General features: G+C 40.9%; 1 protein-coding gene across 1 annotated transcript in view; it reads left to right on the top strand.

Annotated features, from left to right (window-relative positions):
* The window catches only part of CRYL1 (crystallin lambda 1), a 230,171-nt gene that overhangs the window by 49,299 nt on the left and 168,440 nt on the right, over positions 1-12,432 (top strand). The gene's annotated exons all lie outside the window — the stretch shown is intronic.

Below are 12,432 nucleotides of genomic sequence, written 5' to 3'. Positions count from 1 at the left end.
CTCTCATCACCTTGTCTGGATGGGCAGGGCAGCAGTAGGCAGGGTAAGCCCACTTCAGTGTATGCTGGTTTGGTGAGGTGGCTGAAGTTGAACTGGGCATCTACTGTCTGCCTCCTGATGTTGGCCCAGTGGTGTGGGAGCATTCACTGGTCCTCACCAGATGGGAGGGGGGCCAGACTGAGAGTGGTACAGACTTGCTTCCCTCTATTCAGCAGCTGGTTGAGTGGCAGGAGGGTGGAGAGGGGCGGTGCGGGCCTGGTGCTGGGGCCAGCCTGAGCACCAGGGATGCCTTAGCCAAGACAGCATGACGGGAGCCAGTGGGAAGGGCGGGGAGGTGGCATATCTGGCTAGATAGGAGGGAGAAAGTAAAGAAAAGGGATAGAAAGAGAAAAAACATTGTAGCCCATGGGTGGGGGTGGGGCAGACCTGTGAGCTGGCAGGAAGGGGGGAGGTGGTGTATGGGGCTAGGTGGAAAGGAGAAAGGAAAGTAAGAAAGGAAAAAAGAAAAAATACAGCTGTGAGGCATGGGCTGGTGAGTGGGGATGCAGTGGACATGGGCCAATGGGAAGGGATGGGACATGGCTTATGGGGCTAGGTAGTAGGGGGAAAGAAAAGGAAAAAAAGGTCAGTGCAGTGAGAGCCAGTGTGTGGGAGCAGGTGAATCCGGGGTGGTGGTAGGCTGATGTTTCTCTGGCTGCAGTGGTGCAGCAGGGGCCAGTTGGAAGGAAGGAGATGGTTTATGGGGCTAGGCTAGGTAAGAAAGAGAAAGAAAGTGAAAAAAAGAAAAGAAGAATGCATTGTGGCAGGAGCTGGCAGGTGGGGGTGGGGTGGGTTGGGCAGTGGTGGGCTGGTGCGCCTGGGGCTCTCTAGCCACGCTGGTATAGTAGGGCCTGGCTGGAAGGGAGAGAAATGGAATTCAGGGATAGGTGGGAAAGAGAAAGAAAAGGAAGAAAGAGGGAAAAAAAAGAAGCTGGTGCAGTGGGGGCAGGTGAGTGGGGGTGAGATGGAAAGAAATAAGCAAAAAAAAATATGGTGTGCTGTGGAAGCCAATCGGTGGGGGCAGAGGAAACCCAGGGTGGCAGCAGGCCTGTGTCTCTCTAGCCATGATAGTGCAACAGGGGCTGGTGGGAAGGGGGTGTTGGTGTACGGGGCTAGGTGGAAGGAAGAAAGAAAAGGAAGAAAGAGAAAAAAGCCATGTGGTGGGAGGGGGCAGGGAAGGGTCAAGGATGGGGGTAATGCTCTTATTGTGGACCCCAGTGGTGGATGCTGCTGGGCTGAAGGGTTTCTTGCTGCTACTTACCATAGGAGTAGGGGGTGAGAAAATATGTTTCTCTGGTTAGTGGGTGCGCTGTCTCCTGTTGGGAGCTCCATGAGTTTGCCTTTCCCTACTCTGTCCACGGTCATTGCTAGCTGTGCTTCAAGATGGTGATGCTATGCCACCACTCTGTATCTCTCCATGTTCTCTGTTTTCTGTCAGTTTCTTCTTCCACTTTATGTTTGATTTAGTTCTTTATCCCTTAGGGTTCTAAGATTGACATTTGTATTCGTTTTTCTTAGTTTTTTGAGTCTGCTGCAGAGGGATGGCCTCGTGCGTCTGTCTAGGGCACCATGTTGGCTCTTCCCCCTCCTGGAATATTTTGAAGCAAATCCAAGACATATCACATGATAGTTTTCTAATATGATGTAACAGAAAATTAAACAGGTTTACCCAACCATAACCTTCCCAACTGGGTCCTGCTCTATTACAACTCAGTGCAAGACAGTCCCGGAGAGAAGCAGAGAAGAGACAGAGTCTCCCATGCTAAACTCAAAATCAGATAAATATTTCTTCTCCCCCAGAGAAGTTGTGAGGGAGGCAGTGAAGCAGAAGGCCAAGATTCCCTTAGTAGAGGTTCCTGGAAGGGAAATCCATGGGGAAGAGGGTTCCCACCCAGCAGTCCGAACCTCCACATGAAAGAATAAAGAACAAAGAAAAGATGATGAGTTGGAAAGAAGTAGAAATGAAGTCTCATCTCCAGTGTTGAAGCCTCGTCTCCAGTGTTGAGGAGAAAATAGTAAAGAAAGAAAGGTGGCTTATATAGACTGACCATTTTAGAAGCTGGCAATGAGTGAAGGAAAACTAGGGTGCTCACTGGGCTTGAAGGTGATGAGATCGTGTGCTTGTTGGAAGAGAAAATAGGGGTAACTGAAGGACAAGTGTTAGAAAATGTTCATCAATGAAATAACTGGGAACCAGATTTTTTAAAGAGGGAACTGGTATTCAGAGCAAATGAAAGGGTCCACTTTAGAACAGAAGAAAGATCCTTTAATCTTTCAGTCTAACAAATCTTTACCTCCCTATCCTGAGTCTCATTTTAATGCTGACTTGATGGTAATTTAAAGACATGTTGCAGAGGCAAGGCCAAGACGGCAGAGGAGTCAGATGCTTCCAGTGGTCCCTCTTAGAACAAAGACCCAAAAAAACAAGTGAATTGATTATATATGACAATCTAGGAGCCCTGAACATCAAAGACAGAGTTGAGGAGTCAGACTCAGCGGCAGGGGGAGGGAGAGATGCTTCAGAAGTAACAAGGAGTTGCCAGACCTAACATGGCTGGCACCAGCTAGCGTGCGAGGGGTGAGACAAGCAGTGGTGCTCTGGATGTGTTTTCCACATCAGAAGAGACTGAGCAGCAGAGAGTCTGCTCAAGACTCCAGAACCAGTGAGAAATAGCACTCAATCGACAAAAGATAAGTACAACTGTCTAACCTACCATGCGGTACGTCTAACCCTTTTGGGAAGTACCTCTTTCCCATTTTCTTGCCCCATCCCCAATCTGCTCTGGGGCCTGGTCCAGCTTCAGCAATTGCTGCACTCCCTGGACTAGAAGTAGGACCTGTTGTGTATCCTGAACCATTCTCCTGGCTTCGGAGAGGGAACAAATTAACAAACAGGAAAAAATAAACTGCCAGCTCCCGTAAGCCGGGAACTCCAGGCAGGCACAGCCCTTTTGCGTAGGCACAGGCCTAAGGGGTTCATGGGCTTTGAATGCCTTTCACCCCTGCATATCCCTGTGTGGGATGATTTCAACAGTGTAGGCCCTCGCTAGCATAGTACAACAGGGCATATAACTAAAGCCTATTTTAATCTGTATCAGCTATAAAGAGGAGTGGCAGATTTGTGACATTTGACACCACCTTGCCATTAAGCAGGGTCCTCACCTACCCACATCAGGGGCCTGAGGACTGGTAGCTCCACCCATTCCACTGACCCGCCCGTGACAGGGGTCCAAGAATAAGTGGTGACCCCCAGTCCTTACAGACAACAGCATTGGGTGCCCATAGTCCAGCTGCAAAACGCACCTACCTACCTGCTTTAGGGAACAGGGACACACTTTCCACCCAGATGCTCAGGGGCAGCAGTCAGCCCCCTGCCTTGATCAGCACATGACCCCCTACTGCAGCCAGATACCTGTGCCTACTCCAGTCACCACTGCCCATCTAGGACTGTAGGTGAGAGCCTGCACCACACATTCAGTGACCGGCAACATGGACACCTGAGCTGAATCCACACAAGAAAAGTAAATGAACTCCTGGGCTCACATACCTAGTAACAGCTCTAGCCACCTGGAGACAGGATGTGAGAGCTTCAAAGACGTCAGTAATCAAACTAGCTCACACAACCAGCCTATTTGGGCATATCAAAACACAACAAAGCAAGAAGCTAGGACACAGTAAAGGAACAAATAAATAAAATAACTTATTGATGGCTCAGAGACAGCAGTCAATATCAAATCACATAAAGAGGCAGACCATAATGGCTTCAGCAAACCACCAACACAAAGAATCAAGGAACCTTCTGGAGGAAGATAATTTCTTGGAATTACCAGAGGTAGAATTCAAAAGACTATTATACAGAACTCTTTAAGAGATCAAGAAGGCGATCAGGCAAAAAGCAGAACAAGCCAAGGAACACACAGACAAAGCAGTAGAGGAACTTAAGATTATATAAGAGCATAATGACAAATTTAACAGGCTTTAAGAATCCATAAAGAGATAGCAAACAAATTCAGAAGATTAACAATAAAATTTCAGAATTAGACAACTTAGTAGAAAGTCATAGGAGCAGAATTGAGGCAATGGAAGTCAGAAATAGTGAGATTGAAGATAAAGCACTTGACCCCAACTTATTTGAGGAAAAGTCAGATAAAAGAATTTAAAAAATGAAGAAACTATAAGAATTATGTGAGAATCTATCAAGAGGAAAAACTATGAGTGATTGGAGTACCAGAACAGGGAGGAATAACAGAAAATATAGAGAGAATTGTTGAAGATTTGCTGGCAGAAAACTTCCCCGGTATCATGAAAGATGAGAAGATATCTATCCAAGAAGCTTATCAAATCCCATACAAGATAGATCCCAAAAGAAAGTCACCAAGATGTATTATAATCAAACTTGCCAAAACCAAAGATAAAGAGAGAATTTTAAGAGCAGCTATGGATAAACAAAAAGTAATCTACAAAAGAGAATCAATAAGACTAAGCTCAGGCTACTCAGCAGAAACCATGCAGGCAAAAAGGCAATGGGATGACATATATAAAAGTTTGAAGGTAAAAATTGCCAGCCAAAAATTATATATTCAGCAAAACTGTCTCCCAAATATGATGGTGAAATTAGAGTATTTGCAGATAAACAGAAGTTTAGGGAATTTGTAAAAACTAAACCAAAATGACAAGAAATACTGAAGGGACTCCTCTGGTTAGAAAATCAATAACATCAGATAACAACCCAAAACTTGAACACAAAACAGAGCAACCAGATATCAACTCAGGTAGGGAACTCACAAAAATAAGCCAAAGCAAAAACACTGAAAATAGGGAAACTGAGATGTCAGTATATAAAAGATGATGGCATTAAAAAACAGGGACTAAATAATGTAGTCATAGGTCTTTCATATGGAGAGGTAGTCAAGGCGATATAAACTTAGAATAATAAGGGTAAATATTAAGGTAACCACAAAGGAAACAATCCTACACATCAAAATAAAAAACAAGAAAAACATAGAGACTCAGCAAATACTAAATCAACAACAATGAAAAAGGTGAAAAGAAAATACATAAAGAAAAATGACTCAGCACAGAAAATTAAGTGAAACAAAGAAACTGTAAACAACACACCCAAAAGACATCAAAATGACAGCACTAAACTCATACCTATTGATAATTACACTGAACATAAATGGACGAAATATACCAACAAAGAGACAGAGAGTGACAAAATGAATTAAAAAACACGACCTGTCTATATGCCTACAAGAGGCACACCTTAGACTTAAAGACACAAACTAAAAATTAAAGGGTGGAAAAAATATATCAAGGAAACTACAATCAGAAAAGAGCAGGAGTGGCAATATTAATCTCTGACAAAATAGACTTTAATGCAAAATCCACCACAAAGGATAAGGAAGGACAGTTTATAATGATTAAAGGGTAAATACACCAGGAGGACATAAACATAATAAATATTTATGCACTCAACGACAGGGCTCCAAAATGCATAAAACTCTAACAGCACTGAAAACAGAAATAGACAGCTCCACAATAATAGTAAGAGACTTCAACATACCACTTTTGGTGAAGGACAGAACATCCAGGAAGAAGCTCAATAAAGACATGGAAGATCAACCAACTTGATCTCATAGACATATACAGAACACTCCACCCAATGGTAACCAAGTATACGTTCTTTTCTAATGTACATGGAACATACTTCAAAATAGACCACATATTAGGCCACAAAACAAGCCTTAACAGAATCCAGAAGATCAAAATATTACAGAGCATCTTTTCTTACCATAAAGCCATAAAAGTAGAAATCGATAACAGAGAAAGCAAGGGAAAAAAAAAAATCAAATACATGGAAACTGAACAACACCTTGCTCAAAAACTACTGAGTTATAGAAGAAATTAAGGACAGAACAAGGAAATTCACAGAATCAAATGAGAATGAAAACACATCCTCCCAGAACCTTTAGGACACAGCAAAAGCAGTAACCATTTATAGGTCAATTTATAGCAATAAATGCACACATTCAAAAAGAAGAAAAGGCTGAAATCAAAACATTAACCCTGCTACTCTAACAAGTAGAGAGCAGTAAAAGAAGCCCTTGGGCACCAGAAGAATGGAAATAATAAAAGTGAGAGCAGAATTAAATGAAATAGAGAACAGAAAAACAATTGAAAGAGTTAACAAGACCAAAAGTGGGTTCTTTGAAAAGATCAATAAAATTGATAAACCACTGGCGAAAATGACAAAAGAAAAACAAGAGAGGAAGCAAATCATCTGAATAAGAAATGAGATGGGGGTGCAGGGAGGCAGAGCCAAGATGGCAGAATAGACAGATGCTTCCGGCGAGCCCTCTTACAACAAAGACCTGAAAAAACAAGTGAAACGAGTATATTTATGACAAGCTAGGAGCCCTGAACATCAAAGGCAAGCTTAGAAAATGAACTGAGGGGCAGGGGTAGGAAGAGACGGTTCAAAAGCGGAGAGGAGTTACTGGACCTGAATCACGGGGAGCCCTCAGGCACCATTCCCAGAGCGGCTATAGCAGGCTGGTACTAGCGTTAGGCCGTGCTTTCCTCAGGGAGAAGCAGCCAGCTGCACAGCCTAATCACACCTCTGGAACCAGAGAAGAACGGCACTCTCGGCAAAAGCTAAGTACTTGTGTATATTTTACTGTGCCCTCCCCCAACCTTGTTTCCAAGCCGGCTTCGGTGGCTGATTTCCCTGGGCCTGAGCTAGGCCCTGTTGAGTGCCTGGATCCATCCTTCCAGCCTTGGAAAGGGAATAAATTTGAAATTGGGGAAAAGATAATTTGTCAGCTCCACTAACCTGGGGGGCTCAGGACAGAAGAGGCTCCTGTCCAGGCATACACAGTCCATGGACTTTGAGTAATTTCCCCCTCTGCATGGACCTGTGTGGGCCTGTTTCAGGAGAATAAGCCTTTGTTGGCTGACTCCAACCATTTCAGCTGTGCAGTGGAGAGGTGGGTGTTTGAAGTTTGACACTGCTTTGCCTATTAAACAGGGCCCTCACCCACCCACATCAGGGGCCTAAGGACTGGTGGCTCCACTCAGGTCACCAAGCCACCAATGACAGGAGTCCAAGGATAACTGGTACAGCCCAGTCCTTACAAAAAAAAATGTTGGGTGCCCATGGTGTGCATGCAGAACCCACCCACCTGTATGCTGTAGGGAACAGGGACACGCTTTCCTCAGAGACATGTGGGGGACGATTCTCAGCCCCCTGCCTTGTTCACACTGTGACCCCCTGCTGCAACCAGATACCGGTACCTACACCAATCACCTCTGCCGCTCTAAGACTGTAGGACAGAGCCTATACCACATGCTTGATGATCAGCTACCTGGACACCTGATCTGAGTTCATACAAGAAAAGTGAATGGACTCCTAGACTTATATACCTGATAACAGCTCTAGCCGTCTGGGGACAGGACGTCAGAACAGGGAGGGATAACAGAAAATACAGAGAGGGTTGTTGAAGATTTGTTGGCAGACAACTTTCCTGATATCGTGAAAGATGAGAAGATATCTATCCAAGATGCTCATAGAACTCCACATAAGGTACATTCTAAAGGAAAGTCACCAAGACAAAGGTGAAAATAAGCGAGCTCACACAGGCAACCCATATGGGCATAACAAAACAAAACAAAGCAAAAAGCTATGACACAGTAAGCAAACATAAAATAAACTAATACAATAACTTATAGATGGCTCGGAGACAACAGTCAATATCAAGTCACATAAAGAAACAGACCATAATCGCCTCAACAAGCTCTCAAAACAAAAAACCAAGGGATCTTCTAGATGAAAGTGCCTTCCTGGAATTACCAGAGGCAGAACATGAAAGATTAATATACAGAGCCCTTCAAGACATCAGGAAGGAAATGAGGCAACAGGCAGAACAAGCAAAGGAACACACAGATAAAGCAATTGAAGAAATTAAAAAGATTATTCAGGAACGTAATGAAAAATTTAATAACCTGGAAAAATCCATAGACAGACAGCAATCAGAAATTCAGATTAACAATAAAATTACAGAATTGGACAACTCAATAGAAAGTCAGAGGAGCAGAACTGAGCAAGGTGAAGGCAGAATTTCTGAACTTGAAGATAAAGCACTTGGCACTAATATATTTGAAGAAAAATCAGATAAAAGAATTTAAAAAGAACTAACAAATCTTAAGACTCATGTGGGACTCTATCAAGAGAAATAACCTACGAGTGATTGGAGTACCAGAACAGGAAGGGATAACAGAAAATACAGAAAGAATTGTTGAAGATTTGTTGGCAGACAACTTTCCTGATATCATGAAAGATGAGAGATATCTATCCAAGATGCTCATAGAACTCCACATAAGGTACATTCTAAAGGAAAGTCACCAAGACATATTATAATCGAACTTGCAAAAGAAAGATAAAGAGAGAATTTTAAGAGCAGATAGAGATAAATGAAAAGTCACCTACAATGGAGAATCAATAAGAATAAGCTCAGACTACTCGGCAGAAGCCATGCAGGCAAGAAGGCAATGGGATGACTTAAATAAAAAATTGAAAGAAAAAAATTGCCAGCCAAGAATCTTACATCCAGCAAAACTGTCTCTCAAATATGAAGGTGAAATCAGAACATTTCCAGATAAAAAGAAGTTTAGGGAATTTGTAAAAACCAAACCAAAACTACAAGAAATACTAAAGGGAGTTCTTTCATTAGAATCAATAATATCAGGTATCAACCCAAGACTAGAACACTGGGCAGAGCAATCAGAAGTCAACCCAGACAGGGAAATCAAAAAAATAATTCAAAGTTAAAAAAACACTCAAAATAGGGAAACAGCGATGTTATTGTGTAAAAGAAAGCAACATAAAAACAATAAACAGGGACTGAGAAATGTAGTCATAGATCTTCCATATGGAGAGAAGGACAAGGCGATACAAAGAAATAAAAGTTAGATTTAATTTAGAAAAATAGGGGTAAATAATAAGGTAACCAAAATTAAGTGGGAAAAGAAACTGTCAACAACACACAAAAAAAGACATCAAAATGATAGCACTAAATTCATACCTATCCATTATTATGCTGAATGTAAATGGACTGAATGCACCAATAAAGAGACAGAGAGTGGCAGAATGGAGTAAAAACCAAGATCCGTCTATATACTGCCTACAAGAGACACACCTTAGACTTAGACACACAAACAAACTAAAACTCTCAAAGGATGGAAAAAAATATATCAAGCAAACAACAGTCACAAAAGAGCAGGAGTGGCAATATTAATTTCTGACAAAATAGACTTTAAAGTTAAATCCATCATAAAGGATAGGGAAGGACACTATATAAAGATCAAAGACACGATATACTAAGAAGATATAACCATATTAAATATTTCTGCACCCAATGACAGGGCTGCAAGATACATAAAACACACTCTATCAGCATTGAGAAGTGAGATAGCTCCACAATAATAGTAGGAGACTTCAACACACCACTTTCAGTGAAGGACGGGACATCCAGAAAGAAGCTTGATAAAATCACGGAAGATCTAAGTGCCACAATCAACCAACTTGACCTCATGGACATATACATAACACACCACCCAATAGCAGCGATGTATACTTTCTTTGCACAGGGAACATTCTCTAGAATAGACCACATATTAGGTCATAAAGCAAGCCTTAGCAGAATCCAAAACATTGAAATATGACAAAGCATCTTCTCTGACCCACAGGCCATAAAAGTGGAAATCAATAACAGAAAAAGCAGGGAAAAGAAATCAAACACTTGGAAACTGAACAATACCCTACTCAAAAAAGACTGGATTTTAGAAGACATTAAGCATGGAATAAAGAAATTCATAGAATCCAATGAGAATTAAAACACTTCCTATCAGAACCTTTGGGACTCAGAGAAAGCAGTGCTCATAGGTCAATTTATATCAATAAATGCACACATACAAAAAGGACAAAGGTCCAAAATCAAAGAATTATCCCTACGTCTTGAACAAATAGAAAGAAAGCAACAAAAGAAACCTTCAGGCACCAGAAGAAAACAAATAAAAATTAAAGCCTGAACTAAATGAAATAGAAAACAGAAAAACAATTGACAGAATTAATAAAACCAAAAGCTGTTTTTTTGAAAAAATCAACAAGATTGATAAATCATTGCCCAAACTGACAGAGGAAAAACAGGAGAGGAAGCAAAGAAATGAGATGGGTGATATTACAACAGACCGAACTGAAATTAAAAGAAGCATATCAGATTACTATGAGAAATTGTACTCTAACAAATTTGAAAACCTAGAAGAAATGGATGAATTCCTGGAAACACACTACCTTCCTAAACTAACATAAACAGAGATTGCACAACTAAATAGACCCATAACAAAAGAAGAGATTGAAAAGGTAATCAAAAAAGCCCCCAACAAAAAAAAAGCCCTGGCCCAGATGGCTTCACTGCAGAGCTCTACCAAACATTCAGAGAAAAGTTAAAACCACTGCTACTAAAGGTATTTCAAAACATAGAAAAGGACGGAGTACTACCAAACTCATTGTATGAAGCCAGTATATCCCTGGTACCAAAACTAGGTAAAGACACAACAAAAAAAGATTACAGACCTATATCCCTCAGGAACATAGATGCAAAAATCCTCAACAAAATTTTAGCCAATAGAATTCAACAACGTATCAAAAAAGTAATTCACCATGACCAAGTGGGATTCATACCAGGTATGCAGGGGTGGTTCAACATTAGAAAAACAATTAATGTATTTTCACCATATAAATAAAAGGCAAGAACCACATGATCTTATGAATTGATGCACAAAAGCATTTGACAAAGTTCAACACCCATTCAGGATAAAAACTTTCAGCAAAATAGGAATAGAAGGAAAGTTCTCAACATAATAAAGAGCATTTATACAAAGCCAACAGCCCACATTATCCTAAATGGAGAGATCCTGAAAGCATTCCCCTTGAGATCAGGAACCAGACAGGGATGCCCTTTTCTACCACTCTTATTCAACAGTGTGCTGGAGTTCCTAGCCAGAGCAATAGGCTAGATAAAGAAATAAAGCACATCCACATTGGCAAGGAAGAAGTCAAAGTATCTCTATTTGCAGATGATATGATCTTATACACAGAAAACCCTAAGGAACCCTCAAGAAAACTGCTGAAACTAATAGACGAGTTCAGCAGAGTATGGGGTACAAGATAAAAATACAAAAATCAATTGCATTCCTCTACACCAACAAAAAGAACATCGAAGAGGAAACCACCAAATCAATGCCATTTGCAGTAGCCCCCAAGAAAATAAAATACTTAGGAAGAAATCTTACCAGAGACGTAAAAGAGTTATACAAAGAAAACTGCAAGACACTACTGCAAGAAACCAAGAGACTTACATTAGTGGAAAAACATACCTTGCTCATGGATAGGAAGACTTAACATTATAAAAATGTCTGTTCTACCAAAAACGATCTATAGATTTAATGCAATTCTGATCCAAATTCTAATGGCATTCTTTAATGAGATGGAGAAACAAACCACTAACTTCATATGGAAGGGAAAGAGGCCCTGGATAAGTAAGGCATTACTGAAAAAGAAGAACAAAATGGGAGGCCTTACTCTACCTGATTTTAGAACCTATTATACTGCCACAGTAGTCAAAACAGCCTGGTACTGGCACAACAACAGATACATAGATCAATGGAACAGAATTGAGAATCCAGACATAAATCCATCCACATATGAGCAGTTGATATTTGACAAAGGCCCCAAAGTACTTAAATGGGGAAAAGACAGTCTTTTTAACAAATGGTGCTAGCATAACTGGATATCCATTTGCAAGAAAATGAAGCAGGACCCATACCTCACACCATGCACAAAAATAAGCTCAAAATGAATCGAAGACCTACATATAAAATCTAAAATGATAAAGATCTTGGAAGAAAAAATAGGCACAATGTTAGCAGCCCTAATACAGGGCATAAACAGTATACAGAACATCACTAACAACGCAGAAGAAAACTAGATCACTGGGAGCTCCTAAAAATCAAACACCTATGCTCATCCAAAGACTTCACCAAAAGAGTAAAAACATTATCTACAGACTGGGAAAAAGTTTTCAGTTATCACATTTCTGATCGGCACCTGATCTCTAAAATCCACATGATACTGCAAAAACTCAACTACAAAAAGACAAATAACCCAATTAAAAAATGGGCAAAAGATATGAACAGACACTTCACTAAAGAAGGCATTCAGTTAGCTAACAGATATATGAGGAAATGGTCATGATCATTAACCATTACAGAACTGCAAATCAAAACTACAAAGAGATTCCATCTCACTCCAACACAGCTGACATTATTTCCAAA

The sequence above is a fragment of the Elephas maximus genome, chromosome 23 (assembly GCF_024166365.1).
Source record: "Elephas maximus indicus isolate mEleMax1 chromosome 23, mEleMax1 primary haplotype, whole genome shotgun sequence".
Taxonomy (NCBI): Eukaryota; Metazoa; Chordata; class Mammalia; order Proboscidea; family Elephantidae; genus Elephas; species Elephas maximus.
Note: the sequence above shows the minus strand (reverse complement) of the source record. Positions and strands in the feature narration are given on the sequence as shown.